Consider the following 15320-nt stretch of genomic DNA (forward strand, 5'->3'; position numbering starts at 1 on the left):
GATTTACATTGCATTTCAACTTTAAAACAAGCACAGCGACAGTGCTCCTCAGTGAGGTGCCCTGGGTTCGCAAGAAGCCTGCATTCGTAATGACTGCAATCAGATGCCGGTTCCTAAAGACAGATGCATGATAGAATTGTGTAGGACTGTTTTTGGAGGAGGTGATTTTCCTACCAGTTCATGCTGTCCTCATTACTGCCAGAGAAATCAGGACAACAGCACACTACTGAGTAAAAATAGACAATCTTCTCCGGCTCTCTCCCCTTCCCTCCCTTCCCTGAGTTTCCCTCCAGAGCAATACTGACCATCAACCACAGGAAAATAAACCTTAGATTACAGATGCATCTATTACTGAAATGATTAGTTAATTTTCAGAAATTCTTTTGTTCTTTCACCACGTGTCTCAGAAAGACAGTCAAGAGTGCTGCACTGATTGTGTTATTCCTGGCATTCCAATCAGCTCTGTAAACTTGTCAAAACCACTCTTCACCCTCATTTCCACTGCAGGATTTCACATGTATGCAGCCAGCGAAATGCACACGCACGCAGCCTGTATTCCCCGGTGTCTTCTGGCCTCCCCACACCTTACCTTTTACCTTTTATGGGCTGCATGCTGAGCCAATCTTAGACAGCAACAGTGTGGTTAGTTCAGTTTGGAGCTGTTTCATGCCAGGCTTCCCCTGTAAATTCCCTCGCTTTGCAGTGAAAGTACTCATGAACAGGACTACTTGTGAAATACCGGACTACTACAATGAAATAAAGCAGCGTTTTGAAAATAAACTGTGTAAAACAAAGGACTTATCTTCTGTCCTTTTGCTAAAAACAATTTCTGTCAGGGCTGCAGCAAGATAATAAGCCGACTCGTTCAATTTGCTTTAAATACGATGAGATACCATAATGCCGTCTTTTGTAACCCGCACAAGAGACGTACGGTAGCACACAGACAAGGGAGAAAGCCCTCCCCCTGCCCCAGCTGGAAGCTGCCCTCTCCCCCCGCCGCCCTCACGGCATCAAGCACAACAGGGACTCTGGACACAGAACTGCAGTGTATTCTATTAAAAGGCTTTGACAGGAACTACACTACTGCGAGACCCAGCTAGTACACAGACAGAAGAGAAACCCCCACTTTGTGGCTTCCAGCCTGTTACACAAAAACTTACTACATGTGCTAGGCAATTACGATCACATTTTCTGTAATGCAGCTGTCTCCACTACAGTTACCTGTTAAGCTTACAGCAAAAGAACACCTCTCTTACCACCAAAACCCCCATGTGATATTTCACTAGCTGTAACAAACATATGGAAAACAATAAGCTTGTACCTATGCACTGCAGTATTCAAGCTAATATACAGTTCGGCTTCTTACGAGACACTAGGTATCGAAGTGACTTTCTGTTTTAAATCTCTAAAGATCCCCACAGACTATGAAGCAATAACTATAACAATCTGCTCTGAATACACTGACACTCTGTGCGAGACATTAAAATAAGCAGAGACCCATAACTATTGTAGTCACCTCGCAGCAGTTACTAAAGAGTTTTCATAAGGGTCTTTCGAGTTTTTAATTGACCCCTTCAAGATCATCTTACTTATTTACTTATATAAGAAAAGATCCAAACCGTCAAGTGAGTATGTGCACCTCCTTTCGATGCTGAAAGAGGTACCTTCTTCGACCAGCTGAGGTATTGACTGCGATCCTTTTAATGTATCTGAAATAGCTCCGATGCTTTCAGCCCGGACGGCACTGAGAGCTGCTCCAGGCTGGAGTGGGACTCGGCTGAGAAGCGAAGTGTAAAAGCGAATTCCTGTCATAGCTTCCAGTTGTTCTTCCTAAATATAGAGTTTGATTCACCCTGTAACTCGGTCCCCTGTGACACTTGACCATCGCAAAACCAGGGCTCAAGTGTCAAGCGGGAGGTGCTGAAGGAACACACCTTTGGGTCCTTTTCCTGCCCTCCTTCTCCCTCTTGCCCTGCGCTTTTCCCCAGCGCCAGCCATACAGCAGCGGGAGGTAACACGCAGCTCCTCCCGCGGCATCTGGGGCAGCGCGGGCCCCCCTGCTGCCACACCGGAGGAGAGAATAATTATGGAGACATAATTACGAAGAGCTCACCTCGGAGTGACAAACTAGGGGAGGTGAACGCCACACCAAGGTGACTGTCTCGCCAGTGCACACAGCAGCTGCCTCAGGCTCTTGGTGTAGCGCTGGCCCATGCGGGACAGCCACGCTGACGGCGAGGAGGGTTCCTGACCCTGCGAGGCCACAGCGGCCGGCCGTGAGCCTTAGGGTGCACGGATGGAGAGGAGCTAAGGGAAGAGTGCATGGGAGGGAGCTGCAACAGCTAGTGAGGGAAGGGAGACGTTACTACACAGCCGTGCTCCTACTGGCTGGAGTACTGTCTTTGGTGGAGGCTACCAAAGGACACGTGCTACGGCAAGGCGTGCGTGGGGCACAGCTGCACATTTCCACCCCCAGAAGCGCAGCCTCCTGTTCATTGCATCCTCACAAGAGAGAACTTTCCTCTTCATCGCTCCTCCGCCGTACCTGATCTCCACCTGACCCATAGCCCTAATGGTGACAACAGCAGTGTCGTCTATGGGCGATACAGTCCTGGCCACTTGCTGCTGGAGAAGGACAGGGCAACTTTGAGGAGATGAACAACTTTCAAAATCAGTGTCAAAGACATTTATAACAACTAGTGGTTGGGATAGTGATTTCAAAGAGCATTTCCCTTGACTGTAACTTATTTGATCAATCGCTCTTTCCATTTCAAGCTTCCCAAAGAGGAAGATGACCTCCCAGAACACTTCATTAAGCCTGTGACTCACTCTCTGCTGCCCACTTTCCCAAAAGCGCTGTCATCTGGAAGCAGCTGATACAGCTGACGACTTGCTCCAGCAGCTTGCAGACTATTCATAGCCACCCTCTTCCCAAGGAGCCTTGACAACATGGACACACACCCAGACACGCAACAGGCACATGCATTTGTATTAGGTCGAGACTGACGGAGGTACGCGGAGCAATCAGCTCCTTCCAAGGAGACCCCTTGGCCTGTTTCCTCAGAAAGGCTGAGCATGGCTGTTGTCAAGTATTTTGAGGCATGAGAAGACTCCTGCACTTGAGACACAGCAGAGCTCACACAGGGCTCACAGACCTGTCTTTTGCCTAGAACAGAGGTGTTTGCTGTTGCAGTCTAAGGTGCTGCCACCCAGGTGGGTGAGACCACACTAAAGCAAAGCTGGAGTCAGATAGTGCCTCTATATACACCCTTGTGAAGTTTCGTATTTACAACAAAAGTATTAGAAGGAAATGAAATAGGCGATATATTTTTGTAACATGGTCTTGTACATGGATTTATTTCAATTTATTTTACAGTAGTTCTGTTACAAACCATCTCTGGAATGCACGGTTCTTTCTTCCATGTGTCATTAATTTAGCAAAGGTAGGCCATTGCTTACATTTTATAATCCCATTGTCTTGCAAATATGCCTAAGAAATGCCAGCTCAACACTGTTTTCTCCAACAAGTTTTCATAGCAGTGACAAGTAATTTAATAGATAGTCTTAGTGATGTGTAAATAGGAAAAGAATCTACCTCTTAGGTCACACCTAACATGCATAAACTATCATACCTAAACTGTATTAAGTTGTTAGAGTAAACACAAATTCTATCACTAATATAAGAAAATGTAGATCTGAGTAGATCTTAAAGGGGAAAATAGACACTTTTAGCATTATTTTGCAGAGTACAAGTCCCTTTGAATAACCACTGGGATGCGCACCCCATGACTTGCAGATTCATCTGCTAAATACATGCAGCAGATGATGTAGTAAGTAAATAATGAGGCATATTTGCATTTCAGATGACAGATTCTACACCTGGCAAGTTAGAGCCAGGTACATTGACACACACTGCATAAAATTCTTACATCTCATGTACAGAGATCCAAAAGACATAGTAACAATGTGTTTATCTGAAACATGAAAATCCCAATGTAGTTCAAAACACAGTTTTGTTGCATTCCTAGAAGCTTCCTGGGACAGCTTATTAATTTTGAAAATGAAGCTGATGGTTAACAGAAACATGTATGTATCTTACTTCTTGACTGAGATATTTCGCTGTATAATGTCAGAATTGTTTCTTTAAGCTGTCACTGCTTAATATGCTTACTTCAATGTTTTTCTTTTTGAGCAACCTCATGAGCACAGATATAACTTCCCTGAGGCTCTCAAAATAAAAATATTTTTTCTATTGTAGTCCAAAATGTTTTAGTATAATCCAAACAATGTAATACAATTGAAAATGCGCATCATCAAAGGAGCAGTCATAACCTCAGCTCACTTGAAATAAGACTTCTTTAAAGTAAAAAGTTAAAAAACACTTTCCTGCAGTTTTGCTTTCAATCACCAAGTAGTAGCAACATATTATAGAACTTTGGCAATGCAAAACTTTGCTTCCCTATCCTAATTTTAGCTCTATAAATTACAGTTTATTACCAGATAAGAATAGTGGGCCCAGGATATTAATTATTTGGTTAATCAGTTCCTATCACTACCTTCATTTCAATTGTTTGGTGAAGAATCTGAAAACTAAAGTTGCCGTGCAAGAGAAACCATTTTCTTCACCCAACACACCTAAGTTATTAAGATTTAGAAACAGGAAATCTGCTATGAGACAGATTTATGAGAGGACTAACTCAGAGGATCCTGGGAAAAAAACCCCACCATCCATTTTCTAACCCACACAGATTTTATTTGTACTTTTGTGCTCTTTTCCTTGAGTAAATATATACCTGTTCATGTAACAATGATTTGGCACATAGGCCAGATGAAAGACAGAGACCTTTTGCAATGGTACCTAGTCATACAAGGTTAGACAGAACTGCAAAAATTTAAAATACAGTGGAGCTAGCAATTACCAGGCCTCAGACACTGTTCTTACTCTTGCTTCAAACTGAAAATATGTTTGAATTCTAAATTGCAGAAAGAATATCAGACCTTCGCTGCTTTGTCAAAAGAAATGTTGGTTGAGGAAGTATCACCTACTGTTCAACTGTTTCTTCCAGTTTCCCCCAGTCCATATGTTTCTTAATATCAAGAAAAAAATGAGCACTTTCTCTTGAGTTTCTACTTGTACAGCTATGCCAACAACAATAATGTCAGGCTATTTAAATAATGAATGACATAAAATTGCATGCAAAAATGTTTGCTGTTATCTAGTGGACAGGAAATCAACAAACATATCTAAATCAGCTGCGGTTTTTTCTGTGACATTTCAGAGCCGCTAAATATTAATTCAACTCCTGCATGCTCTCTTTCTTTTCCATATAAAAGCATGGTGATTATTATCACAGATTGTTCCATCAAGAAATAATTAGCCTTGTATTAAGAAGATGGTCTCATTAGAGGCTGCCAGTGACCTTGTTCTAAATTTCACAGTTCCAGCATCTTTTAATAGCATTGTTAGCATCATCTAAGAATTTGTATTAATTTCTAACAACTGCATTATGAATATAACCCACACAAGTGCTAGAACATTGTAACTTTGACCACTGCATCACCCAAAAGCCGTATTCTCTGTTGCTTTGTATTCTGTAAGGATTTTATTTACCAAAATGTTTTGAGTAACTGAAATGTGACGATGACATACAAGCAAAAAATTTGTTTCCACATCTCTCCTGGAAAATTTTGGCCATTATACCCAGCAAAGCTGATGAGACCATAAGAAAGAACAAGGGCACTGGCAGATTTTGAAAGGAAGACGAATTTTAAATGACATGCTGATTTTGTAAACATCCTGTCTGCTATAATGATTCAGCATCGTTTGGAAAAGAAACAAAAAACATGACATTGCACCATCAGATTTTGTTCTGAGGAAACAAGTTTGACAGAATAGGAACTGACTGAATTACTGGTGAAATTCTGAACAGAAAGACTCCTCATCATTTTCACAAGTCACGATAATTCAGACAAGCATCTATTATCTTTTTCAACCCCATAACAGACTTGTTTTCATGAAGGCCATCCCTGCCAGTTGATTACATCTGCTGAACACTATTAGCTCTTGTCTTCAATGGTCAGATTAAGACCTCACTTGATGTACAGTAAGGAATTTTGCCACGGTACATACCTGGCCCAAAGATGCACAAGAACTAGGTACTGATATACCAGAGGAACTGGGGACTCAGCACCACACAAAGATATGCACTTCTGTCTCGTAATGAAGCATGGAATAAAATTGCAGCTGTGCATGTAACCAGCTCACGCACAGCTATGATCCCGCTGTGAGAGCAAATGTAGTAGACTTGAGAAGAGCAATCACCTGCAGTCTAACAAAGAGAACAAAGACTAATTTCTAATGATTCCTCATCTAAATGGCATATTAACAAGAATAAAGACATGCTTGACACATGAAAAATCTGCCTAGTAGAAAGATGGACCAAGAACAAGGCAGATCAGGCAATAGGCTGGAGGAACCAGAATATCAGGGACATTATAAAGAAATGAATGTCTTTAGATAAAAAAAATTACTGAATTCAAGGACAACTGCACCTACCTGCTGAATCATACATGATTGATCAGTTGCTATCTTTGGTTTCTATCTGCTGAACATGAAATAAAAGATGAAGATTGATAAACGGTGGGTGTGAAGATTCTTAAAGTTTGAATCAATAGCAGGACACTTATCTTAGTTCCCATGAGTCATAAGGAAATAAAATCCTTAGCTTCTCATACCTCCAATGTTCTGAAAAATAAGACAATCAAGAACAAATGCTTTCCACGATGAAGATATGAAGAAATCTACTAGTCATACCCATCTATCAAGTAGTCAAACATGATCTGTATCAAACCTTACTTCTATTGAATCAGATCTGCTACAGGAACATTTTTCAATCATCTGTGGTCTCCTGCCATACAAATATTGTACCTGTTCAGACAGAAATTGCCAAAAGAAATCAGTGTTGGCACAGACAGACTGGTAAAATCCCCCAGTTGCTAATTTCTAAATGACTTTTCCCAATACAATATCAAATCTCAAGTGTTAAAAATAGTATAAACAGTGTTTCTTAGGAAATTACACAAAGTAGTTTTAAAAATCTTCACATACTACTTTACACCCATACGAAGCAGGGCTTTGGACTGGCAGTATCTCCTATCCAACGATAATAACAAACTTGAAAAAAGAAACGATAAATATTAAGCTGCTTCATTCAATCACATCAGCCTGTGCAACACAGGGGGTAGCCTTTGAAGTACAGTTCAGTTCTCAAGATCTGGAGCTAAAAGCAGTACTTGAAAATCATCTGTCCTGAAAATGACTTCCGAGAACTGCAGGCTGCTCTGTGTTTCCTGTGCCCAACAACTGTTGGTGAGGTGCTAGGCCATAATCTTTCTACTCTGACTAGAGTATCCATGAAGACATTCACAGCTTTATTGCAGCCAACTCTCAAACAGATTATTTATTTTTATTAGGAAAAAAGCCGATGCTCTTAGCTCAGGTTCCTAACATAAACAGATTGCTGTAAGGCAAAACCACTGTTTTGCCATGGGTAGTTCACAGGACCTCTGACTGACAAGGGGCAGAGGGTATTTGTAGTACTGGGACACTGGTCAAGATTAGTTTATCCACTGTGTGGAGCACTATGTGATCATGAAGCAGCTCCTTATGGCCTGGTCCTTGAGGCAGAACAAAATCAGTGCTGGATAAACTAAGTGTTCTGCTGTATGATGAAGCAATTCAGGAGCCACTTCAACCACCTGTACAGTCCAGGCGGACAGTTACGGTCATATACTCATCAGTTAGTCCTGTGTCAGACATTCATGTTACTCAGAACAGCTGAATATCATCTACATAGAAGTGCTATAGGCTTTAACAGTCTGCTAAACAATGAACCACAAACTGTTCTGTCTTCTCCAGTGTATTATCTCACTTTGACTTAAGCAAAGTGCACTTCTTTCCCTAAGGTTTAAGGCTGTCCTACAGGTTTGGGGGTTCAAACTTCATAGGCCTAATGCTATCATGTGTATTTACTTCAGGTTACAGTGAGTATGAAACAATACCTGTTAGACTGAAACTATTCTATACCTATTTTGCATTCTGCAGTGGAATAGGTGATTGTGTACACAGGGATTTCACAGGTAATTTAGAGCCAAAAAAAAAAAAGGCAGGCACAACAGCTGTTTGGCATTAGCTTCCCTTGTGTGATCTCCTCCTTCACTTACTGAGTCCCTGTTTGGCATTAGCTTCCCTTGTGTGATCTCCTCCTTCACTTACTGAGTCCTTTTTTACTGCAGTTTAGGTAAACCCATTTTCAGAGACAGACTTTTCAAGTTGTAAAGAGATCCCAAAATAGGAGCTAATGCTGAACAACTACTCTGCGTAGATATTCCATGCTTTTTCTCACGTGTAACTTCTAAATGATTGCAGAGGATGCAAAGCCCAGCAAGCAAGACTATCAGCTGAAATGAGCAGCTGAAGCCCCTAACTAATATTCTTACAGAACTTGACTCTAGAATAATATTCAAGCCATATCTCTCAAGCTTCCCATTTTCCTTCATTTCCAGTCTGACATCCATTTCTTCTTGGGGTGCAACAGCTTTGGAGGACCTTCTTTTAAATGTACTTCCAGTTGTGACATGCCTAACAGAATTATAACAGATGGGTAAATGGTGAAAATTGATAGCAATTTAAAAAAATCTGCCATTTGTTTTGTTATACATCAGCACTAGTAATTAACACATGGTGAAAAACCATGTACAACTACTCTTTGTAGCAGATTAACCTAATAAAGGCATGTTTCTATGAACACTTGTGCTTTTCCTTTACTTACCTTGTTCATATGAACAGTGACTCAAGAACAAATTTCATTTAAATGTCAAAATCCCACCTTTCCAGCATGTATTTTTGGTAACCAGATTAAATACTGCAAAGAAATCCCGAACCTTAACAAAATACTTTGACCTCATTTCTATTTAAATAAAGCAAGACTGTTTTGTACTGTAACTGGAACATAAAAAACTATCAAAAAAATTGTGTAACATTCTGCTCTTTTCTTTTCTAGGCACAGCAAGGATCAAAAGTTGTTTTTCTTTTCTTGTTTGGGTTTCTGTTTAAAAGATCACACATATTACATTTCCATAATTTCCACTACCTGAATTTCTCCCATATACTGAGATATTTACATAATAATATTAGTAAGGTAAATGAAAATGTATTTGTCCTTCAAACACTTGCAACCAATGCTACATACATCTCTGTAGTGTGCCAGTCTTTGTATCTCTCTTCTTGTGGCTCAGATTTTTTTCTTTACTCTCATCTTTTTATTCCCTCCAAAAGCAATCTCCTAACCTGCCTAAGTGCTTAATGGACCATCTATTGAATTTTTACCCATCTGTTTCTAAGTGCCAGGTCCTGCACTTCAGCCACAACAACCCCAAGCAACGCTACAGGCTTGGGGAGGAGTGGCTTGAAAGCTGCCCGGTGGAAAAGGACCTTGGGGTGTTGGTCAACAGCCGGCTGAACATGAGCCAGCAGTGTGCCCAGGTGGCCAAGAAGGCCAACGGCATCCTGGCTTGTATCAGGAAAAGTGTGGCCAGCGGCAGTAGGGATGTGATTCTTCCCCTGTACTTGGCACTGGTGAGGCTGCATCTGGACTACTGTGTTCAGTTTTGGGCCCCTCACTACAAGAAAGCCATTGAGTTGCTGGAGCGTGTCCAGAGGAGGGCAGTGAAGCTGGTGAGGGTTCTAGAGAACAAGTCTTATGAGCATTGGCTGAGGGAACTCACCTCCGTGCCAGGGAATTTCATAGAACATATCCTCCTAGAAGCTATGCTGAAGCACATGGAGGACAGGGAGGCGATGCAAGACAGCCAGCATGGCTTCAGCAAGGGCAAGTCCCGCCTGACCAACCTAGTGGCCTTCTATCATGGAATGACTACATCAGTAGACAAGGGGAGAGCTACAGTTGTCATGCCTCTGGAATTCTGTAAGGCCTTTGGCACAGTCCCGCAAACATCCTTCTCTCTAGACTGGAGAGATATGGATTTGATGGGCGGACTGTTTGGTGTATAAGGAATTGGTGGACAGTCGCATCCAGAGGGTTGTGGTCAATGGCTCAATATCTGGATGGAGACCGGTGATGAGTGGTGTCCCTCAGAGGTCCGTATTGAGATCAGAACTGTTTACTATCTTCATCAATGACATAGTGGGATCGCACACACCCTCAGCAAGTATGCAGATGACACCAAGCTGAGTGGTGCAGTTGACACACCAGAAGGACGGGATGCCATTCAGAGGGACCTGGACAAGCTCAAGAAGTGGGCCCACATGAACCGCATGAGGTTCAACCAGGACAAGTGCACAGTCCTGCACATGGGTCAGGGCAAGCCCTGATATCAGTACAGGCTGGGGGATGAAGAGATTGAGGCCAGCCCTGAGGAGAAGGACTTGGGGATACTGGTGGATGAAAGGCTGGACATGACCCGGTAACGTGTGCTTGCAGCCCGGAAGGCCAACCGTATCCTGGGCTGCACCAAAAGCAGCGTGACCAGCAGGATAAGGGAGGTGATTCTGCCCCTCTACTCCGATCTCGTGAGACCTCACCTTGAGTCCTGCGTCCGGCTCTGGAGCCCTCAACACAAGAAGGATGTGGAGCTGTTAGAGCAGGTCCAGACGAGGGCCAAAAATTATCAGAGAGCTAGAACACCTCTTCTATGAGGAAAGGCTGAGAGTTCAGGCTGTTCAACCTGGAGAAGGCTGCAGGGAGACCTTACTGCGGCCCTCCAGTACTTCAAGGGGTCTTATAAGAAGGATGGGGACAGACTTTTTAGTAGGGCTTGTAGCGATAGCACAAGGGGTGATGGTTTTATACTAAAAGAGGGTAGATTCAGACTACATATAAGGAAAAAATTTTTTATAATGAGGGTGGTGAAACACTGTATCTGGCTGCCCAGAGAGGTGGTGGATGGTCCATCCCTGGAAACATTCAAGGCCAGGTTGGACGGGGCTCTGAGCAACCTGATCGAGTTGAAGATGTCCCTGCTCACTGTAGGGGGGGTGGGCTAATGGCCTTTAAAGGTCCCTTCCAACCCAAACTATTCTATGAGTCTGTGAACTGGGGTTGTTTAGTCTGAAGAAAAGGAGGCTGAGGGGAGACTTTATCACTTTCTACAGGTACCCGAAAGGAGGCTGTAGCAAGGTGGGTGTTGGTCTCTGTTCCCAGGTAACAAGGGACAGGACGAGTGGAAACGGCTTCAAGTTGCATCACAGGAGGTTTATATTGGATATCGGGAAAAATTTTTTCACCAAAAGGGTTGTCAAGCATTGCAACAGGTTTCCCAGGGAAGCGGTAGAGTCATCATCCCTGGAGGTATTCAAAAGACGTGTAGAGGTGGTGCTTAGAGACATGGTACAGTGGTGGACTTGACAGTGTTAGGTTAATAGTTAGACTCAATGATCTTAAAACGTCCTTTCCAACCTAAAAGATTCTACAGTTCTATGATTCTTCTCTATACTTGAAATTCTCAGCTAGACTTGGACACTCATTCTGGAAACATTCACATACGCCACAAAAGTACCCCTTCATTTCAAGTTACGCTGCAACATAGGCGTTTGCAGAATCACATTTTATTCCAGCCTTCCTTTCCTCTGTTTAGCCCACCTCAGTGCCCAACAGTCTAGTAACAAATACTGCTCAGAACACACCTAAAAACCCATTTGCTTTCCTCAAGGCTCAAACACCCGCCCAACCAAGTCATGTTTGGATTGTATTGTCTACAAACTGGCAAAATTTACAACCTCTCCACACCAAAAACCACGTCTTAGCTGGTTTTAGGTCTGAGCCTGCAATGACCTGTGAGCAGGTACAATTTCCCTGAGGCCCTGCAAACCCCTCTAACATCAGAGCTTTCGAAAGTGTTGTTAAGACTAGTTTTACTTTTATCTTGCAATGTCTCATCTATGGTGGTATCTGAAAAATCACATATCTACTTCAATAATACATCAAAGTTTAAGAGATTAATTATTAGACATGTTGATAATTAATTTTAAGATAAATACATTTATTATGTCTAGAAAAAAATGCCTATGATATTAAGCCTCTAACTGAATCTGATATCTTAATTAATGTATTATTAACACTTTCTGTTTGGTATTTACTTGCCAAATTACATCTAATCAGTATTATTATGCTTATGAGATTATTCTTTTTCTGTCTAAAGTTTTTGCATGGAGTTAGATACTCCTGCATGATGCCTGATACATACCCTTTTCTAATCTTCTTTGACACTTGCCCTTTTGAGGTCCACCCATGCCCTCCCATTAACTCAGGCCTCACCTGTGACTTCTAAAACTCTGAGAGTTACACTGCTTTGTAACAACGTATGGATACTGTGCGCTAACCTGGTTACTGTACGGCATTTTGCTTTAGTCACTACTTTAGCTTAATATGTGGCTCTAAGGAAAAATAAGCAGTGGTAAAAAGTATATCAGTATCTGTATTATCTCTGGAATCATTTTAGAGTGGAAATCCTTAATCCTGAATACCTTAAATTTCAAAATGCAAAATGCAGTCTCTCCCTGAAACACTTCAGTCTGCAACAGTTTCGTTTCACGAGAAGCAGGATTAACCTTGCGTTTCTGCCAGGAGCAAAATACCCACTCAACTGACACAAGTAAAACCAGTGGGGCTGGCAGTTCCCTCAGAGTATCTATCTTTTGCATTGTACAAAATTCTCACTTTTGTTTGTTTTCTTGTGATAAATTTTGTAGCAATAAAATACAGACTGTGTGTTTTAGTTGCATTCCTTTTTATTTGCACTGCCAATTTCTATGCCAACTCAATAAAACTCAGGTCTGTATTTTATACAGTATACTAAGTGAACGTAGAAGAAAAATACAATAATGTTACAAAAACTGTTTATCAGCTGGATCATTTAAACATGCCCATTTTACTATGCTTATTTCAGTGAGGCTATGCTGCTAGTAAAACTACTCATGTTCTTAGCTATTTGAATACGAATCCCCTCCATTACTTCTAAAGACCACTTGCAGAATAAATTTTGTATATTTCTATTATATGCATGTTGGTCTGTGGAACAACTTGAGTTTTCAATCAATCAGGTGTAAATTTAACCGTATTTGCATCATTTCTCAATGATTTGCAATTCAATTTGTCAGACTGGGAACCGCTGCAGAAACGCCATAGTCAGATCTGATTATTCTGGGACTTTGGTTATGGTTTCTTTTAGATGCTGGGAACATCTCAAAGATGTCTATTCAGTGCACAAACTGATTTGATTGCACACAGGGCTGGACACATTTCCTGTCATTCTTCTCCATTTTTGTTGAAATGCAATTCTTTCCATAGTTCTCATTAAGCTTCAGTCAACATGAACAGCTCCCACCAAAGGGTAGGGCTTTAAGGATGATGGAAACTCTGGGCGAAAACTATCCCTGACTTGAGATGAAAGCCAAAGAAATTCATCAGACAGAGAACAAGCGACAGCAGGCACATATTACCAGTCATCACTTCCTCCTCTGCCCCCTCAATGGCCAACAATGAGAGACTGGCTGGGGCTCTCTCCCCTTACTTGCTGATCTCACCACCTCCTGGGGTACAGCCCCTTACCCCGGCTTCCCCTCAGCAATGCCGTGTTATCAGTGAAAAGAAAGGGAGCTGAGAAGAGCCATGGAGTTCACAGCCAAGATGTTCTTCCTGCTGGTCGCGTAAGGAAAGCTCACAGCATCTGTTTTGGGAAGGACAGAATGAAGAATCATACATGGAACAAAGAGAGAGATGAAAAATCTGAAAATGTGACTGAAAACAGCAATAAAAACACTTAAATTCTAGCACAAGGAGGGCTCGATGCATTTTTGGATTCAAAGAATAAACACTGGTATATCTCTTCGAAAACACAACTTCAACAAGGCTTTCCATGTGGAAAAGACAGGCTGTGGCTAGTTTTGTGAACTCTTCTCCTCACGGCAGCCCCAGCTCTTCCACAGAATCGCCCGTAAACCCACAGACTAACGCATCAGAGCAGAAGGACAGATGGAATAAGCATTTTCAGGAGAGAGACGTCCTTCTGAGCAATTTCTCACAAACCAAGGCCATGGAAAGTTTATCCAGAACACACAGGAAAAGGTAGACTGGAAGCCACGACCTGCAGAGGGCTTTCCCACTGCTGCTGTCCAGATTCCTGAAAAATCTTTACAAATAATGAGAAAACTGAGGACATGACAATGCATCTTTTTCACAGGAGGGAAGGGAGGGGAGAGGCAGTTCAATTTTCATAGCTTGTGTAGGCAAATAGATACTTTCCCTCAACCATTGCCAAATCTTGTAGTTGTTTGCTTTCAGAATTCACGCTCTGAGTGAAGGTTTTTACACTACGAAAGGCCTTGAGACATCAGCTTCTAAGATTAGTGACCTCACAGCACATCCCACTTCTATTAACAGCGAGAAAGGTGCCCGAAAGGAGTGGGAGAGATCAAGAGAGGCATAAAAATCAGAGAATTAGTATAATAGTGGACTGGAAAGGAACACAGTGGCCTGGAGAGCGCTTGCCTGGAAGTCTCTCTTACAATAAGCCTCAGGAAATTATTTTGTTGTGTCATGAAATCAGTGCTATATTTCTGGAAGAATGTCAGTAGTTCAAGGGAGTCATAGAATAGTTTGTGTTGGAAGGGACCTTTAGAGGTCATCTAGCCCAATCCCCCTGCAATGAGCAGGGACATCAACTAGACCAGGTTGCTCACAGCCCTGTCCAACCTGACCCTGAATGTTTCCTAGGATGGTGCATCTACCACCACTCTGGACAACCTCTGCCAGTGTTTCACCACTCTCATTGTGAAAAATTTCTTCCTTATATGTAGTCTGAATCTGCCCTCTTTTAGTTTACAACCATTACCCTTTGTCCTATCACTACAGGCCCTACTAAAGCCTGTCCCCATCTTTCCTACAGGCCCCTTTCAGTTACTGAAAGGCTGCTGTAAGATCTCCTGGGAGCCTTCTCTTCTCCAGGCTGAGCAGCCCCAGCGCTCCCAGCCGTTCCTCACAGCAGAGGTGCTCCAGCACTATTCCTGCCACAGCCCGCCTTAACCCCACCACCGGAAGAGAGTTTTGCCCTCTAGCGCGCTCTCCCGCCCAGAAGCCTCCCGCTCCCCGCCCGCAGCGACACGGCCTCCGTGAGGGGGGAGGGAAAGAAGACCTCGCCTGCGACTGCCGGTCACTCAACACGTAACATAAAAAGCCCACGCACGCCCACCTACGGACGGACACACAAACAGCTGAGGTAAATTTAGCAGGAGGAGGACGAGG

At 42.6% G+C, this 15320-nt stretch overlaps 2 protein-coding genes across 6 annotated transcripts in view; one reads left to right on the forward strand and one right to left on the reverse strand.

Moving 5' to 3' along the window:
* Positions 1-1785, reverse strand: part of SMPX (small muscle protein X-linked) — a 45429-nt gene extending 43644 nt beyond the window's left edge. For 3 of the 5 annotated variants that reach the window (XR_012764961.1, XM_075429578.1, XM_075429604.1), the window contains exon 1: positions 1620-1785. The gene's annotated coding sequence lies outside the window, so the exon portion shown is untranslated. The remainder of the gene's footprint in view (positions 1-1619) is intronic. The other 2 variants (XM_009942223.2, XM_075429587.1) reach the window with 2 other exon arrangements.
* A 13369-nt stretch (positions 1786-15154) lies between these two features.
* MBTPS2 (membrane bound transcription factor peptidase, site 2) overlaps positions 15155-15320 on the forward strand; it is a 43182-nt gene continuing 43016 nt past the window's right edge. The window contains exon 1 of the mRNA XM_075429510.1: positions 15155-15294. The gene's annotated coding sequence lies outside the window, so the exon portion shown is untranslated. The remainder of the gene's footprint in view (positions 15295-15320) is intronic.

This window comes from Opisthocomus hoazin, chromosome 1, assembly GCF_030867145.1.
Source record: "Opisthocomus hoazin isolate bOpiHoa1 chromosome 1, bOpiHoa1.hap1, whole genome shotgun sequence".
NCBI lineage: Eukaryota > Metazoa > Chordata > Aves > Opisthocomiformes > Opisthocomidae > Opisthocomus > Opisthocomus hoazin.